Source organism: Pelodiscus sinensis, chromosome 22, assembly GCF_052426305.1.
Source record: "Pelodiscus sinensis isolate ZL-2025 chromosome 22, ASM5242630v1, whole genome shotgun sequence".
Lineage (NCBI taxonomy): Eukaryota > Metazoa > Chordata > Testudines > Trionychidae > Pelodiscus > Pelodiscus sinensis.
In genome coordinates, this window is record NC_143073.1 from 22213386 (window position 1) to 22229568 (window position 16183).

Consider the following 16183-nt stretch of genomic DNA (forward strand, 5'->3'; position numbering starts at 1 on the left):
CCCTGCTCCCCATTCCTCTCTCAGACCAATGAGCTTTGCATTGGAAATGGCCCCGATCCCCAGACACCCCGCAATGCACAGGGCAGGAGGCCCCGTTTCTCAGACACTGTGGGGGGCGGAGGGGTGAGGGGCAGAGAGCAGAGCCCCGGCCCAGCCCAGGCCTGGCTCCGAGGAGGGCCCAGGGGTTAATCGTTAACCAGGCGTGTTCCGGTAACACAGAGATCCCGGCTCTGGGGCTGCAAATCTGGGAAGGCCCCGCACCGGGCCAAGGAGGCTGGAGAGAAGGTTCTGGGACTTCTGGGGGCTCTGGGGTGCTTCAGCCCCCCAGGACGTCTCCAGGAAGTGACGATGACGCTTTAATGAACGATTCGGTCGGGTGATGTAGCCTCCAGGAAATCGGGTGATGTAGCCTCCTGGAACTTGCCCCCGACTTGGGGCGGGGGGGTCAGGGGGGCCGATCAAGGACTGGGAGCCAGGACTGGCGGGGGGATGGGTGTTGTCACCTGGTTACAGGCAGGAAGGTTTGGTAAAAAGGTTCTATGTTGCGTAACCCCAGGAGTCTTTCCCACAAGGACTTGGATCAAAGCTGAATGATTGCTCCAGCCCTGCCTTACTGGAACCCCCCTCCCTTCCCATCACCAGCTCCCTTGGCACGAGGGCACCGGGCTAGGGTATAAATCCAGGCCCCGGTGACTCCCGGCCCCATTCACCTGCTCCCGGAGGAGATCCGACGCCAAGAGAAGATGCAAGTCCAGATGTTGGCTGCCCTGCTCCTGGGCATGGCCCTGCTTTGTGCCGAGGGAGCCCACGGAGCGTCCCTGGCGGGGGTGAGTGGGGAACCGGGTCCAGTCCACGTGTGTCAGGTGCTGCCCCCACAGGCAGAGACAGCCTGGCCCAACCCCAAAGGGCTTCCATGGAGTAAAGGCTGGGAGGGGAAACTGAGGCACTGCCTGGGCAATGCACAGCAGGTCAGCAGGAGCAATGGGAATGGAATTGAGACATCCTGCCTCTGAGCCCCTTCTGCACCCCACTGCTCTAATGCCATGAGCTTCCTTCCCCTCTTAGAGCCAGGGATACAAGCTGGCTCTGACCACTAGCCCCCACTCCCTAGACAGCGCTGGGTATAGAGCCCAGCCGTGCGCTCAGGACACGCTTTGGAGACAGGCGTTACATTTCCCTGGGACCCCTCCGGAGCAGGGGCTGCTGGGCAAACACACCGTGGGGCACAAGTGACCCCTGCTCTTCCACTCTGCCAGGGCCTGGAGTCCCAGCACGAGGAGGAAGGACAAGGCGAGTCCAAGGGGCTGGTGAAGAGGGAAGCGGTGAGTGGCAACCGGGGGCTCAGCTTGTGTCTCTGCTGGGACGGGTGGGAGAGGGGAGGGTGTCGTGTGAACCGGGGGCTAAGCCACTAACCTGTTGTGGCAGCTGGTTCAGCAGATTAATGGCTGAGATATCCCACAGATTCCAGGCATTGACATCCAGTGGCTGGGAATCCCAGAAGCTTCCCCAGTGGGAGGGAGTCCTGTGAGTGAACGTCAACACTTCCTGTGGCAATGAGTTCCACAGCTCAAGACCAGCCTGTGTTTACCCCAGCAATGTTTTAGGGCAGGCTCCTCCCGACCAGCATCTCTCCTTGCCGGCAGGGGGCAGCGGTGGCCAGTCTGGGAGCTCTGACCCCGGGAGAACAAAACCCTTTGGGCTCCGCATTGCTGAGAGTCAGGGATGGAACCCAGGAGTCCTGTTCCCGGCCTTGTCCTGAGCCCCGGTTACTGACCCCCAGATTGAACTCTGCCTGCAGGACCACACGGGGATAAGAGATCTCAGAGCGGACTGAGCACAGTGTTTAGCCGGGGGTGGGGAGGGCTGGGAGCCTGGACGCCCGGGTTCTATGCCCAGTGTTGGGAGGGTAGTGGGATCTAATGGTTAGCGCAGGGCCTGGGAGTCAGGACTCCGGGGTTGTGCCCCTGGCTCCGGGACAGGAAAGGGGCCTGGGAGAAGGAATCGGGGTTCGGTGACGGGCAGGCCTCACTCTGGTCTCTCCCTCCCTTCCAGGAGCCTCAGGGTTTCGTTTGTTACTTCTGCTATGGCTGCTGCCCTGAGAACCCTGGATTTGGCTTGTGCTGCAAGACGTGACCCGCTTTTCCCTGAGGCTCCCCAGCCCATCGCGGGAGCGGATCCCAGGCAGCCGGGCCGGAATCGCATGGCACCGAGCGACGGGTTCGGGGGGGGGGGGCAGCACCCTGCTGCTCAGCCCAATAAACTGTCTGCACAGACCTGGCATCCGCCTCTTTGTTCCCACGTCCACATGCTCCTCTGCCAGGCCCTGTGGGGCTGCTCCGCCCCCGCAGCACAGCGCCCCCTAGCGCCGCACTGGGAATGGAACGGAGGGGTCCCAGCCCCTGGTTCTGTGCCCCAGTCCCTGCTCCCCTGCCAGAGCCGGAATAGAGCACAGGAATCCTGGCTTACCCCACCCCGCTCTAACCACTATGCCCTGCTGCCTCCCACTGACCGCTCTGCAGCAGAGGCCCTGAGTCCGACCTGCCCTGAGTCCCTGCACTGGCCAGTAACCGGCACCAATATCCCCCCCCCCCCCCCCTCCACAGTCTGACAAGGTCACAGCCCCCCAGGGACTCTGCCCTGCCTGCCTGGCCACAGCGCCTCCTGGTAGCCAAGAGCCTTAGTGCAACTTCCCACCCCGTCCCCACCAGGGAAGGGCACCACTGACCTGGGAGGGAGCTGGAAGCCCAGGGCAGGAGCTGGCTGCACAGCACCAGGCAGCCCAGCTGCAGCCACATGGTCGTCGCTGGCAGGAACCTGGTGTGTGCCGGGCCCAGCCAGGCAGAGGGACTCCCCGCTGCAGTCACATGCCGGGCTTGCCCCGCGCCCACCCACTTAGGGCTGGGCTGAGAGCTGCAGCCGGGGAGCCAGGCCCCCAGGTTCCCCTCCCCCTGGGGCAGCAGGGCCTGCTGGTCGGAGCAGTGCCAGTGGGGTCAGGTCTCCTGGGCTCTACGCCAACTCTGGGAGGGGAGTGGGGGCCAGTGGTTAGAGCAGCGTGGGGGTGGGGTCCAGGACACCTGGGGCCTGTTCCTTACTCTGCTGCTTCGCTTGGTTCTTGTCAGGATTTGCCTCCTGCTCATCAGGGGAAACCCCCCTGCTCCTGGGCCTCCAACCCCACCCCTTGGGCTCACCACAATGGCCCCCCGCAGCCAGAGGGACTAGCGTGTTGAAGCTAAGTAGTGGGGCCCCATAACAGTTATTTGTGTAGGACGTAGGGCAGGGCTGCCAGGGGGCTGTGGATCGGGAGCGTGGGCTCTAAGGGCAGACCTGACAGAGGTTCTGAGGGCGGGGCTGGCAGGAGGTTGTGGGTTGGGAGTGGGGGGCTGGTGGGAGGTTGTGGGTCAGAAGTGGGGGGCTGGGCTGGCTGGGGGTGGGGGCTCCAGGAGAGCTGGGGGAGGAGCCCAGAGGAGCCCAGGCCGACGTCTGAGCCTCGCTGGCTGTCAGACCTGACCTAGTAACGCGGAGCCACGGGCCCCGGCGTGGCCCTGACAGGATGTGACCAGCCCCCGCCCTCGGCAGCCAGAGACGTGCGGCCCCAGCTCTGTGGCTCCCCCAGGCCTGCCAGCCCCGCTCTGGGCCGCCGGGTCCCAGCTCCAGAGCGGGGGCCGGGGAATCGCCCGCAGGCTGCGGCCGGGGCTGTTCTCAGCCAGATGCCGGCTGAGTTGTCACCGCGCCAGGTGACCTAGATTGGCCCCCAGCCCGCGAGTTCAGCACGGCCCTGCAGTCTGGGCGCCTGATTTAGGACAGGGGAAGGGACGGGCCCAACCCAGGGCCTGCTGCACCCACCCCCTCTGTGCCTGCAGGCCTCTCTGAGCAGCCCCCTGCGCATGGGGCTTTGGGGTCGGATACGGCAGCCAAGCCAGCCCCACGCAGCCTGATGGGAAAACGGCGTTTGCTCTGCCGACCCGCCAGGACTGAGCCTTGTGAGGGGACCTGAGGAAGTTCAGAGGGGGAGGGGGACGGGGGCCAGACACATGGGGCATTCTTGGAAACCTTTAAACTGATTTACAAAACCCCCCTCTCAATAATCTAATTCTCTGAGGGGGAGGATGCAGGCGGAGGCCCAGCAGCAGCGTGCGGGCTGTCCTGTTTATTGCACCCAATGTAGCACGTCTGACCCCCCGCCCTGTGGGCGTACGTGTGCTTTTGGTGCAAGGAGCTCCTGGCCCTCGGAGACGCGTCCGGGCTTTGGCTGAACCGGAGGAGCTAAGGGAGGCCGAGAGGTACGCAGAGGAGGCTTTCCGGGACACTGTAGAACTGTCCCACCTCCGGTCAGACAGCCCCAGTGCTGTTGAGGAGGGAGAAAGGCTCAGGGATATTAGAAAAAAACTATTTCACTAGGAGGGTGGTGAAGCACTGGAATGGGTTACCTAGGGAAGTAGTGGAGTCTCCATCCCTAGAGGTGTTTAAGTCTTGGCTTGACAAAGCCCTGGCCGGGTTGATTTAGTTGGGTTGGTCCTGCCTAGAGCAGGGGGCTGGACTTGATGACCTGCTGAGGTCTCTTCCAGCTCTATGGTTCTATGATTCTATGAAGGAGAGAGCAGCAACTGGAGCAGAGGGAAATGATCCCATACTTGGGACCCTCCTTCCAGTGGATGCTGTGAGATCCTCTGGCACTGAGGATACATCTCAGGGGCAGGAACTCCAGTCACTAGGAAAAGGCAGTTGTTAGTAATGGGAGATTCGATCATTAGAAATGTAGACAGCTGGGTGTCTGGTGACCAGGAGAACCGTGTGGTCACTTGCCTGCCTGGTGCGAAGGTTGCGGATCTCTCGAGACATCTAGATAGTCTTCTGATTAGTGCTGGGGAGGAGCTGGTGGTCGTGGTACATGTAGGTACCAATGTCATAGGGAAGGATAGGAGATAAGTTCTGGAGGACACATTTAGGCTGCTAGGAAAGATTGAAATCCAGGACCACTATGGTAGTGTTCTCTGAAATGCTTCCAGTTCCACGCTGTGGAATCCATCTTGTAAAATAGCCGCCATTTTATGTAGGCGAGAAGGTCACGTAGTTTGAAAGTGTGAGAAAGTGAAACTTTTTTCGTAAGAAGAATGTAGATATGCTGAAAGTTTGCCCAGTAACTGAAAGCTTGCCCAGTAACAAGTATGCTCTGGATGATAGTTTGTTGTGAAGCTTGCTACTACAAAAGAAGTTGTAATTGTATTCTAGAATGAAACTCACTCTGGTGCGTTCTCGCTATGCTGCAGCATTGCTAATAAACTATTCTCTGTACCTTGTACTGAGTAGTGATAGAAATGTAACTGTGTTAGTGTGGTGTAGCTGAAACAAAAACCAGGACTATGTAGCACTTTAACATCTTGTTAGTCTTTAAAGTGCTACATAGTCCTGTTCTTTTACTGAGTGTGAGGCTCGTTTCGACAATTTGGAGGTTCCACCAAGATCCCAAATGCCAGCTCCCTGCCCCGGTGATGGACTGCTGCCCTGCAACCCCCTTAGTGCGCACAAACCGGTAAGAGGACACCAGCTTTGCAAATGTCCTCATAATGTCCAACAAAAAGGATTTTTTTGATGCCTTCTGTTACGCAGAAGGTCCCAGGTGGAGCATTCACTTTGTCCGATATTTAGGTGACACAGCAGATCATACCAGGCAGATGCCCCTTGATCCGTAGTTGCTTTTTGCAGATCAATAATTTGAATATAAGATATATTATGAACCAGAGCAGTAATCTGTGTGGCCAAAGTGTGACCCCGTTTTATAAGGTCTTCCACTTCGGCGTCACTACGAAATTCCTCCAGGGCCTCAGCTAGCCTCTTTTGGATGGCATTGAGCACCTGCACAGCCTCTGGGGCTGTATTTGTAGCAGAACCCAATAGGTTCCACTGGGGCAGATCCTCCTCCCTTATTTTTTGCCCCGATATGTACAAGGTTTCCTTAGTACCATTACAAAAGCCCTCAATTGAGATCCCTGTAGTTCCAGGGCCTAAGACCCAGCAACTGCTGAGACCCAATTTTTCTTGCTTCTTACCTCCTATGCTTACGTTAATACTACCCCCTGCCCACATATGCACCACACCACACCCCTCCCATATGCAGCCATGTGCCCTCAGACCTTTGGTATTCCATTTCCGGGGGATTAGCTTGCCCCATTTCTCCTTAACCACCGTTTCTCTCACCCCCCCCCACCCCCCGTTTTACTAAACTGCTGTTCCCAATACCAAGTAAAACCCCGTGTTTTACTTCCCTGGATTACCACCCCGCCTGGAAGATTTCCACCACCCGTTTCCTCCCACCATGATAACTGGACAAATAGACACATTTGACCCCCCTAGTATACGTGAGAGTGTCCATTCACAATTATATGTCACCTCCCCATCATAGTCCACGACAGTTTTTTTTTGATCGACAATAGTGCTGCCTGGTGCCATTGAATTCATGCGGATGAGGACCGAGTTAAGGGTGGCTTGCACGGGGTGGCAGTGGGCCACAGCTTGGATGGTAACGGCCAATTGTCCTGCTCCCACTATGCCTCGGTGTGTAGTCCACGTAAGTGTGTAAATTGCCTTGTGTAGAGTCTGAGCTATATGCATTGTTAGGTGTACGCCCTGGCCCTGGAAGTACAGGGAAGAATCCAAAATGCTGAGCAGAATTGGTGCGAGGGGTTGCGCTACTCAGTTTCTGGAGGATGATCTCTTTTTCCTGAAAGGAGTCCCGGCTATGAACGTTTTGAGGCCCCCCTCATAGCGGGATTCCCACGCTGCACAGTCTGGTACCACTTTTCCCACGTTCCAATCCTGCAGGGCTGAACGGAATATGGTTACCTGCTCCCTACCCCTATCCTTCCCGGAGTGGTCAATTACCCAGGGCCCATCACCTATTTCTCTAATAAGGGCCGCTTGTTTCGAGGGATCTAGGGTGGAAATAACAATTTCCTGGTGGGTATTATTCATGGCCACCAGCTGGTTCCGTGCATTCACAGGAGGGGGTGCACCCATTGGGTACAGTTACATCTCGAGCTGTATAGGTTGTGTGCTCGGTAATCGGGCACACAGGGGGCTGCTCCGTTAGAGATTGGGAGGGGGAGCGGTAGGGGTTAGGGACGAGAGGGATGGGTAACAAGGGGGGTTAACCTTCCCTGAACTATTATTGGTGACCACTTCACAGCTGCGCTCCCTCACAGCAGCTTCTGCCCGAAAGGCCCGATCCTTCCATTCTTGTGCTGAGGATGCCTGATCCTCTGACAATTGTGTTGCCATTACCGACTGGTGGGTCAACACTCACTGCTGTTCAATTATATCCTGCAGAGCTGAGATCTGTGCAGCTGCTGCAAGAGATTCCTTCCACATCAGGGTAATCCCTGCCATCATGCCCTGTAGGCAAACAGCTTTCTTCCCCTCTTTGGAGGCTTTCTTATCCTCGAGGGTATTTTCGATCCATTTTAAGTATGAGCTCCGTGACTCTGGCAGGGCATTCCCATGGGAGAGAAGCGCCCCCCCCCCCCGCCTCCTTTCCCACCCAGCGATCCAACCAAGACCGCACCGTGGATGTTGAACTGAAAGGACCGCTGCTCTTACCCATATCCATGTTGGGGTGCTCAGTCCCGAACGCCCGGCTACCCTGCTTGCTTTGCCAAAATGTTGCAAGGCCGAATGATGGACGAAGCTGAGTGAAGTGGTAAGGGGCAATTTATTCGGTTACAGCATCCAGACCTCTCGTTCCCCTCCACCTCGCGACCAACGGAGTGAGCCCTGAGTTGTGGTTACAACATCTTTTATCCCCACCCTTCCCTCGGTGCTCGTCCTATCCCGTTCTTCCAAATCATCCTTTTGTTTCCTAATAAGGTGAAGGTTGCCCCTTCCGGACCCGACCGATTTGCTTCCTGATACGGAGAGGCTACCTTTCCCCAGATCCTCCTTATTGATTCCTTATATGGTGCATTTTGAAGCCTTATTTTACTGGCAGCAGATGGGGTAACTGGATGGCCTAATTTGCGGTAAGACCCCAAATTAGGGAACTTGGTGGCTTAATTTACGAGAGCTCTACTCCTGAGGCAATTCTTGTATTGCTCTCTTTCCTGTTACACAAGGGCCCCCCATGCAGCTGAGGGTCGTCTTACCTCCAAGCTGGGGTTTCTGCGGAGAACTATGCAGGCAGGCTCTTATGCCTGGATCCCACCTTCAGCTCCCTGTAGGCCAGATCTAGCGCTGAGCCCCCCTTTATTCCTGCACTCCCACCCTCATAATTTTTGTTGCCCTTTTCTGAACATTTTCCAATGCCAAGATGCCTTTTTTGAGATGAGGTGACCATATCGGTGCACAATATTCAAGATGTGGGAGTCCAATGGTTTTATATAGAAGCAATAAGATATTCTCCTTCTTATTCTCTAGCTCTTTTTAAATGACTATTTGCTTTTCTGACTGCCACTGCACACGGAGTGGATGTTTTCAGAGAACTATCCACAAGGACTCCAAGATCTCTCTCTTGAGTGGTTATAGCTAAATTAGTCCCCATTAAATTGTATGTATAGTTGGGATTATGTTTTCCAACGGGCATTACTTTACATTGATCAACAGTAAATTTCATTTGCCATTTTGTTGCCCACTCAGTTTGGTGAGATCTTTTTGAAGCTCTTCACAGTCTGTTTGGGGCTTAACTATGTGGAGCAGTTTGGTATCATCTGTGCAAGGGCATAGAAGGGTCCTGGGAGGTTCCTCTATTTTTGCCTTCATTCAAGCTCATCACTTCTGAAGCATCTTTGCCAAGAACCGAGCCCAGAACGGGCTCTGTGGGGTATGATCGGAGGGACAGATTGACCTGGGTCTGTGGCTGCTCATTTGGGATGGGGAAGGCCTGTTCGGAGTTGGTGAGATTGTAGGATTTGGGTTTGTTTATCCTGCGGAAGAGTGAGGGGGGATTTGAGAGCAGCCTGCGACTCCCTGAAGGGGGGTTCCAAAGAGGCTGGAGAGAGGCTGTTCTCAGTTGTGGCAGGTGGCAGAACGAGGCACAATGGTGTCAAGTGGCAGTGGGGCAGGTCTAGGCTGGAGATTAGGAAAAACTGTTTCCCTAGGCAGGTGGGGAAGTGCTGGGCTGGGTTCCCTAGGGAGGGGTGGAATCTCCCTCCCTAGGGGTTTTTCAGTCCCAGCTGGACAAAGCCATGGCTGGGATGATTGAGTTGGGTTGGTCTTGCCTTGGGCAGGGGGCTGGATTCCACTGCTGAGGTCTCTGCCCACCCTGGGCTTCTAGGATTGGTTTTTGGGACCTCTCCCCCGTGTAAGGAGCGATGCTGGTGCTGGCGCAGATAAAGCTGGGGTGTCTGAGGGGTTGCTTGTGTGACTCCCTGCTGGCCGGTGTGGGGAACACAAGTGCTCTGTGGGGCTGGTTCGGAGAACGCCCAGCACCGGGCTGTAAGCAGCCCTGGCTCTAAGCAATGTGCCCTGAGTTGACCCTCTCAGTGGCATCCCCAGAAACCTAACTTGTGATGGGGGGGGGGGGGGTAAAAAAATACACGACAATTTACCTGTTTATTAGAAAAAGTTGGGACACCTGCAGGAGGGCATGAGGAGGAAAGTTCCTTTAAAATACGGTCACCCTACCCCAACCCAAAGCTCCCCTGATCCCCAAAGTCCTCATCCCCAGCCCCCCAGATCCTGCACCCCCAGATGAAGCCTTTACCCCGTCCCATGCCCATCCACCACAGAGCCTAGGGCACCCCACAACATCCAACAGCCCCAGGCCTCCCACAGAGTTAATCTGTTCTGGCTGCCGCCCTCCGGGATGTCTCCAGGAACTGAGGACATAGAATTAATGAACGAGTAGTTCCTGTGATGTAACCTACAGGAATACGTGCAGCCCAAACTGGCACCCCTGGAATTTCCACCCCACTCTGTGGGCTCCTGTGGGGCAGAGGGAGAGGGGCAGAGGGTCCGAGCAGGGGCTGGGAGCCAGGACTGGCGGGGGGATGGGTGTTGTCACCTGGTTATAGGCGGGAGGGTTTGGTAAAACGTCCCATGTTGTATAACTCCAGAAGTCTTTCCCAAAAGGACGTGGCCGGTAGGTAAACCACAATTGCTCCAGCCCTGGCTTCCGGGAACCCCCTCCCTTCTCCTCACTGGCTCCCCTGGCACGAGGGCACCAGACTAGGGTATAAATCCAGGCCCCTGTGGCTCCCGGCCCCATTCACCTGTTCCTGGAGGAGACCCAACGCCGAGAGAAGATGCGAGTCCAGATGCTGGCTGCCCTGCTCCTGGGCGTGGCCCTGCTTTGTGCCGAGGGAGCCTGCGGAGCGTCCCTGGCGGGGGTGAGTGGGGAGCCGGGTCCAGTCCCCATGTGTCAGGTGCTGCCTCCACAGGCAGTGAGAACCTGCCCCAAGGGCTTCCCATGCAGTAAAAGGGAAACTGAGGCACTGCCCAGGGGACTCACATCAGGTCAGCAGCAGAGCTGGTAATGGAATTGAGCCCTCCTGCCTCTCAGCCCCTCTTCCACCCCCATTGCTCTCTCACCGTGGGCTTCCCTCCCCTTCCAGAGCCAGGAACACATCCCTGCTCTGACCACTAGCCCCCACTATCCTACCAGCACTTGGGGCTGAGCCCAGCTGTGTGCTCAAGACGTTCTTTGGAGATGGGCTTTGGAGCAGGGGTGCTGGGCAAACACACCGTGGGGCACAAGTGAGCCCTGCTCTGCCATTCTGCCAGGGCCTGGAGTCCCAGTTTATAGAGGAAGGAGGAGACGAGTACAAGGAGATCATGATGAGAGAAGTGGTAAGTGGCAGGCGGAGGCGTGGCTTGTGCTGGGACTGGTGGGGGAAGGGAGGGGCATGGTGTGAGCCAGGGGTAATCCAGTAACTTTTGGTGGCAGGTGGTTCAGGAGATTAATGCCTGAAATATCCCAAAGAATTGAAGCATTAATATCCAGTGGCAGGGAGTCCCACAGGCTAACCCTGGGAAATCCTGTGGGAGGGATCCCTTTGGACACACCCTAACACACCCTGTGGCAATGAGTTCCACAAATCCAAACCACCACTATCCCATGGCTTAGCCCCAACAATAGCTCAGGGCAGGATCTCATCAACAAACAGCTCTCCTGGCCAGCAGAGGGCAGTGGTGGTCAGTGGTCATAGGCCTTTCAGGCAGGGCTGGGCGAGATGCCGGCCCCTAACACTTGGGTCCGGCCTGTGGACTGCATCTGGCAGCTTCTATTTGTAGCCTGCTGCCCGTGCCCCCGAATTTCCAAGCAGTAGCTCAGCCAGATCCTATTGAAATGGCTCCCAGCTCTGGGTCGCCGCGCTACCCCCGGGGGGGCCAGAGCCGCGAGCCCTGTAAACAGCTGCCGCTGCCCCGGGCGGCGGCCAGGCAACGCAGCAGTAGGGGGCTGGGAACGGCAAGGCCTTTGCTGGGTTTTTAATTCAAAGCCTCCAGCCCCAGACAGCTGTGGCGGAAGTCTCCTCCCCAGCCCCGCCCCTTCTGCCCCTGGCCCCGCCTCTTCCAGGGGTGGAGTCGGCCCCTGGTTACCTAAAGCCGTGGTCCCCAACCCTTTACATGCGCCCGTGGAGCAATCTGGACTGGCCCCGCCCCGGGCATGCAGCAGGTGCCAGCCCCGGGCGCATGGCCGGCCCCAGGTGCGCTGCGCGTGCCCTGGCCCTGACCCCGGCCCCCGCGCGTGCCCTTGCCGGCCCTGGCGCTGGCCTTGGCCCCGCCCCCGGGGGCGCCGCGCGGAACCTGGGCAGACCCTGCCCGGGATCGCAGCACATGCCGGTGCCGACCTCGGGCGTGCGGCACATTCTTGGCCCCGCCCCCATTCACGTGGCCTGTGAGCGGCCCCGCCCCCATATGCGCAGCACGTGAGCAGCGCCGCCCCCAGGCGCCCGGCAGCCCCAAAACGTTGGGGACCACTGACCTACAAAGATCCATGAGGTGCCACTCCTGGGAATAACGCCGCAAGGAAATGTCCTGGCAGGGATGTGGGAGCCGGGCTGGGAGCCAGCAGGGCTGGCTGTTCCCGTTAGTTGTGGGAGGGAAGTGGGGTCTGGTGGTTAGAGCGGAGGGTGAGGGCAGGACTCTGCGATCTGCCCCCGGCTCCGGGAGGGGAAAGGGGCCTGGGTGAAGGAATCGGGGGCGCGGTGACGGGCCTCACTCTGGTCTCTCCATCCCTTCCAGGGGCCTCGGAGGTGTCGCTTCTGCTGCCAGTGTTGTCCCGGGATGAATTACTGTGGGATCTGCTGCCCTTTCTGATCCCCTTTGCCCATCGCGGATCCCGACCAGCCGGGGCCGAAATCACCCGGCTCCAAGTGATGGGTTCAGGGGGGCGGGGGACACGAACGCAGCCCAATAAAGTGTCTGCCTAGACCTGCCCTTTGCCTCTTTTTTTCATATGCCGTGTGCTTGGGGGCTGCCCTACCCCTGCAGCACAGCGCCCCCTAGTCCGGCGTGGGGCACCCCGGACTGCCTGGGGAGAGCTCGCAGCACAGCGCCCCCTAGTGCGGCGTGGGGCCAGCCCAGACTGCCTGGGGAGAGCTCGCAGCACAGCGCCCCCTAGCACCGCCCTGGGATATTGAGGCCAGTCCAGACTTCAAAGCAAGTGCTCGTCTCACTGGGCCGCTGACTGAACTCGAAGGAGCTAAGGGCCTTTGCCTGAGACAACGCCCCTCGATGGGCGTCCCAGTCACCCGCCGTAGAGCCCTCTCCTCCCAACACTGGGGACAGAACCTTGGAGTCTTGACTCCCAGTCCCGATCTTATTCTAACCACTAGACCCCACTCTCCTCCCCAGCTGGGGTAAAACCGAGGCTTCCTAGAGCCTGCCCCCTTTTCAAACACAGCAACCCCGCCCCCTTTCCCACTAAAAGTTCTTATTGAGCACAAAGCCTGGCTCCCTTGCCACGCCGACTCACTGCAATGGTCAGTCACTCTTGCCTCCCAGTCTGACCAGTTCACAGCACCGCAGCCCTGGGCTTCCCAGCTGCCCTTGGGACCACAACGCCCCCTGCTGGCCAAGAATCTCGGCGCTGCCTTGTCACGCCCCGAGTTGAACTCGCAGAATTCCAGCAAAGTTCCCGTTGGGTTCTGCCTCGTCCAAGGGGAGTGAGGAACAGGACAGAGTCGCGCTGCTCAGCCCCCCTAGGCCGCTGCCCCCCTCAGGAGGCTGATTGGTCTCACGCACCCCCAGTTTCACCTCACTTCATAGATTCATAGGGCGGGCAGAGACCTCATCAGTGGAGTCCAGCCTCCTGCCCAAAGCAGGACCAACCCCAACTCCATCATCCCAGCCTGGGCTTGGTCCAGCCGGGGCTTACACACCTCTAGGGATGGAGATTCCACCCCCTCCCTAGGGAACCCAGCCCAGTGCTTCCCACCCTGCTAGGGAGGGGGACATAGCTGTTCCTAATCTCCAACCTTGACCTCTGCTGTCACTTGAGCCCATTGCTCCTTGTTCTGCCACCTGCCCCCACTGAGAACAGCCTCTCTGCATGGAACCCCCCTTCAGGGAGTTGCAGGCTGCTCCCAAATCCCCCTCCCTCTTCTCTTCTGCAGACTGAACAAGCCCAGATCCCTCAGCCTCCCCTCGCAGGTCGTGTGCTCCAGCCCCCCATGATTTCAGGCCCTCACTTAAACATGCGCCCTTACAAATCGGGCCTAGACACGCAGGCAGGTCACAGCCGCTGCCAGCGAGCGGATCCTCCTTCCGCCTCGCTCCCGAGCAATTCCACACCGAGTCGACCGGAGCGGAGGGGTCGCTGCCCTGTGCTCGGCTTCTTCCAGTGTGGGAGTAACCTTCTCTTCTGCTTCCAGGGCTGTCCCGGAGAGCAGGGGTGGGGTGTAGGGTTACCAGATGGCTCAGAAAAAATACTGGACACACTTGATCTCAGATGGGGGGGGAGGGGAACTGGCCGGCGGGAAACAGGGCTGGCTCGGGGGGTGGGTTGGGTTTGGGGAGGGACTGGCTGGCGGAAAGCAAGGCTGACCAGGAGGGGGCCAGGGGGAGCTGGGCAAAAGAATCAGCCGGCGGGGAGTGGGACTGACTCGGGTGCACCAGGGCGCTGCCCATCCCGCGCACTGTCCTGGTGAAGCACAAGCAAGTCCTGCCCCAAGCCCCGCCCCCCTCACGTAGTTGCATATCGCCTGGCTGGTAGATATGCTCACTCAGCAGGAGCGTGTCGACCAGCCAGGCAGTTCCCAACTAGGTACTGATACTCCTAATAATATTAAAAGTGTCCTAATTAGAAAATACCCGACATTTTATATGTCCGGTATTTTCTCAATTTGTTTCCCGGACAGAATCCTCAAATACTGGATTGTCCAGTTTAAAACCGGACTCCTGGCAACCCTGAGGGAGGGGGCTGCATAGGGGCAGGGCCACCTCCAGATGGGTGCCAGGCCCTGGACAACCCCTGAATCTGCCTCAGGAGCGGCCTCTTCCCACCCCTGCTCCTCCTGTGCCCTGCCGCCTACTACGCCCCTTCCCTAAGCCCCCACAGCTAGCAGGCAGAGAGCAGCCACAAGCCTTGGCAGGCAGCTCCGGGCTCCCATCTCACCGGCCACGTCTCAAGGGGAGCTCCAGAGGGTTGGCCCCTGTGACGGACCAGGCCGGGTCTGGGAACAGCTTAGGGCATCCGCTTAGGGTGAATTGCTCAAAACCAGGGCTCCTTACAGCCCCAAACTGGAGACCTTCGCAAACAGGCCACAAATCGGTCTCACCGAGCTCTTCAGCTGCCAGTCTGGCCGGCAGGAAGCATCACGAGCAAAACCCCTCATATACCCCAGCTCTCCCTGTGCCACAATCAGCCCCGGGCCTAACACAGGTGAGGGGTTAAACAACCCAATCCCACCTACCCAAACAGGTCTTTCCGGTCCCAAGAAACCAGCCACAGTTCCCAGGTCAATTTACACTCTGGACCTTACCCACAAGATCACGCTGGGCCGATCCTTTAGATCTACAATCTAAAGGTTTGTTACTAAAAGAAAGAAAAGCAGGCGAGTGAGGTTGTGAAGGAGAATACGTCACATGCACCAATCACCAGGTTCTCAATGCAGGCTCTCTGCAGAGATGTTAGAATCTGTTATCTTAAAAGTCTCTGGGGTACATCCTACGTCAGGATGGGCCAACGATTCTTCCCGGCTCGCTGTTCCTCACAAGGCTGCATCTGGAATCAGTAACAGAATTGAAGGCAAGATGGAGCTTGCCTCATGGCATTTTATATCCATCCCTGGTATCTTCCGAGCTGGAGCAGGTCACATGGCCCAGTGACCTATCCCTGTGCCCCACGTCAGCAGCCATGATACTTGCAGAATCCATGCACATGCCTCAGATGTTTATTGGTCACCTTGAGAGCCTGGTCCCTGGAGCCTCGCTAATTAGCATCATCACTGACTGAACATTTTTTGCCCATTGCTCGGTCTCAGACAGAGAATCTTCCAGCAGCAACACAGAGTCCATATGTATAACCCCACATACAGATATCACACAACTACTTGAACAACATACATAGAATCAGTAGAACAGCAGCTTTCATTTGACATCTCACATGGCCCCAGCAGCGCCAGCTGGGTGTCTGGTGCCTGGGAGAACCGTGTGGTGACTTGCCTGCCTTGTGCGAAGGTTGCGGATCTGTCGAGACATCTAGTGTGTAGTGCTGAGGAGGTGGCTCATGTAGGTACCAATGACGTAGGGAAGGGTAGGAGAGAGGTTCTGGAGGCCAAATTTAGGCTGCTAGGAAAGATGAAAATCCAGGACCGCTATGGTAGTGTTCTCTGTAACGCTTCCAGTTCCACACGCAGGGCCAGGTAGGCAGGCAGAGCTTCAGCGTCTCTGTGCGTGGATGAGATGATGGTGCAGACAGGAGGGGTTTAGATGTATTAGGAACTGGGGAAACGTCTGGAAAGGGGGAGCCTGTAGAGGAAGGATGGGCTCCACCTAATCCAAAATGGAACCAGACTTTTGGCACTTAACATTAAAATGGTTGTGGAACAGTTTTTAAACGAGGGTCTGGGGCAATGGTCTCCAACTCTTTTACACCCAAGATCACCCTGTCCTTCCCCCAAGACTCCACCCCTTCCTTGAACCCTTCCTCCCCCCTCCGGCCCTCTTTAGTCTCCTCTCCATCACTTGCTATCCCCAAACCTTATACTGCTGCTTTTTTTGTTCAATTCTTCTGCAGGAAGAGGTTTTCCCA

At 57.5% G+C, this 16183-nt stretch overlaps 2 long non-coding RNA genes across 6 annotated transcripts; both read left to right on the forward strand.

Moving 5' to 3' along the window:
* The first annotated feature begins 356 nt into the window (after nt 1-356).
* LOC142819488 (uncharacterized) lies at nt 357-2273 on the forward strand. Of its 5 annotated transcripts, none has more exons than XR_012897409.2 (4): nt 357-371; nt 557-827; nt 1257-1322; nt 2053-2273. It is a non-coding gene; the product is annotated as an uncharacterized LOC142819488 (long non-coding RNA). The 5 variants fall into 5 exon arrangements; XR_016347706.1 differs by having other exon boundaries at nt 573-827; XR_012897407.2 differs by lacking the exon at nt 357-371 and adding an exon at nt 386-400.
* Nucleotides 2274-9982: 7709 nt separating this feature from the next.
* Nucleotides 9983-12360, forward strand: LOC142819492 (uncharacterized). The gene is made up of 3 exons (XR_012897413.2): nt 9983-10316; nt 10711-10776; nt 12172-12360. It is a non-coding gene; the product is annotated as an uncharacterized LOC142819492 (long non-coding RNA).
* Nucleotides 12361-16183: the final 3823 nt, after the last annotated feature.